We start from the raw sequence: 2,471 nt of genomic DNA, 5'->3' as shown, positions 1-2,471 counted from the left end.
TCCTATGTGTGGTCTGAGGTAGAGAGGATCCTGTCCAGGATTCTCTGCCACTTGTGAGGCCTGTGCCTCCCGACTGGTCCCTCCTTAGAAAGTCACCAGAGAGAAAATGGAGGATCTCACCCAAGTCCCTGGGTTAAAGCACTCCCTCGGTTGGTAATATTCTTGCATTTGCCTTTTGACATCTGGTAATCTCTGGTGTTAGATGTTCTTGCTGTCTCTGGCTGGAGCTTGTTCCTCATGTGGGTCTGTAAACCTGTGTCAGCACTCCTAGGAGAACAGTTTTCTCCTGGCAAGACACCTGTACAGAGGGCTGCAGAATAGCCCCTCCCCCACTCCTAGGTGTAGATGGAGGCAGTAAGGACCCTGTCCCAGCTGCTCTGCCACTTCTGCAGCCTATGCATTCCTGGATAGTCCTGCCTTAGACAGTCACAGGAGAGAAAATCAGGAAATGAAATCTTTTGCAACCCATGTGAAAGTGTGTTTTTGATGCCAAAGCTCCTCTGGTCTCTGTTTCATCCTGCCTTACTATAGCCAATAGATTCTCTTATTGCTTTTAGAAACCATCAAAAGGTTCTGATGCATAGTTAAACAATTATGCAATTCATTTAAAAGCCATACCTGTTTCCTTATACTCTATATGTTTAATCTATATGTTTAAGTTGGGTTTTTTTTTGAGTAGCCTCCTCTAAGTACAGAAATAAGGTAGTGTTAGCAGTAGATTGCTCTCAGTTTCTATTTTAGAGTACATGTAACCAAGATTATTACCTTATCTTCTTCATCCAGGTTGGTTAAATGGAGACTAAGGAAGATCTGCTTCCCAAGAGTTACATTCCTGAAAAATGCTGAGCAAGAAGAGAAATCAGGAGAGAGGTGAGCTTGATGGGGGCCATTCTCTCTACATAAATTGTTTATTGTAAATAACCTTGCTTTCATTTTGCTTTTGATCAGCATTCAACATACACAATGAAACTACACTGTTTATGGTTCCAGGTTTGTTAGAATACTTAATGTAACTATTTTGTTTTTATCTTTGAAAGTACTTTGGATGACACATTTCTTTCACACACATGGTATTACCATCAGAATCATATATAGAAATATTTGTTTTAGTTTGCTACATGGTTAGTCTGCAGACTCCTGAGCTTGCTGCATCTTGACGAATCTAGAAACCTTGTCTTTGTTTTGTCATTGAGCTCTAGCACATTCTCATGTGACACAGAAATAACTGAGTAATCCAGAAATACCTTTCTGAAAGACATTCTGCTGGAAAAACAGACATAAACCATTCCTCCCTGATAGGGAAAGCAGAGGAGTAGATCCAATGGGAGAGCGCCGTCTCATGTCTGAGTTTCTAGACAGGCTAGATAAGAGGTTCTTCCAGTGCTAGGTGCTTGTCTTGCAGGTTGTTCCAAGCGTGTTATAAAAACTTTAGACCCCAAATGGGTGCAGTATAGGCATGCATGCCTTGTGAGTATCCATCAGGTCTCAAATTGGATTTAAGACTCATTCACTAGCAGGGAAGCTGTAAGAATTGAGCAAACAGGGACACCTCATAAAAATATGGGGAAGCCAAGAGTGTCCATTAGGCTTAAAGTCAGGGAGCTTCAAAAGAGTTTACTGAATAAACATCCATCCCCAGGAGATGCCCCAATTACAGGGAATAATGCTTGGTTCCAGGAACCGTCCCACCCACAGTGAGGGGTGGATGTCTCCCCTCCAAGCCTAGCTAACTACTCAGAGCAGGTGTAATCATGATTATTAGAGGAGAATCTACAACCACTTATTTACTAGACCAGTGTAATTCCCACAATCTATGAACATTTGACCTTATAGCCACAGTTAAGTGTAGTCTCAAAAAATACTCTCTGGTTTAGTGACTCACTAAAGAAAGTCATGTGGTTCCATGTGTACTTGTGCTCATGGCTGATCATTTCCTTTAGTGAAAAAAATATAAAGAAAATTTTCAAATAGAATTTGCACAATGGCGGTACTCAACCTTCCTAATGAGGAGACCCTTTAAGATAGTTCCTTATGTTGTGATGTCCACTATCAAAATCATTTGCCTTGGTGCTTCATAGCTATAATTTTGCATCATAATGTAAATGTCTGATGTTGGGGTTCGGGTCACAGCGGACACGTCTGCAGACACCAGGCCCAAAGAGCTCCACGTGTAAGAGGTTTAATTAAGGGGGAGTGGGGACCGCGGCGCAGGAAGAGAGAGAGAGGGGAGAGAGAGAAGAAAAGAGAGAGAGATGGAGGAGAGTACTCATATATATATATATGTCGTGACGTAGTAGGTCCAGGTAAAGGTGGGAGCTGAACCCAATGGATTCTGGGAATATGGTGGCCGTTGCCTTGATGACAGGTCTGTGGACCCGCCCATATCTGCCGCCATTTCTGGGAGCTAACATACCTCCCTTTTTTATATTATAAAGAGAAGAAAAGAAAAAGGGAAGGGGAAGCTGATGATG

This window comes from Mastomys coucha, unplaced genomic scaffold (assembly GCF_008632895.1).
Source record: "Mastomys coucha isolate ucsf_1 unplaced genomic scaffold, UCSF_Mcou_1 pScaffold12, whole genome shotgun sequence".
Taxonomy (NCBI): Eukaryota; Metazoa; Chordata; class Mammalia; order Rodentia; family Muridae; genus Mastomys; species Mastomys coucha.
The sequence above is the reverse complement of the archived record's forward strand: the minus strand, read 5'-3'. Positions refer to the sequence as shown.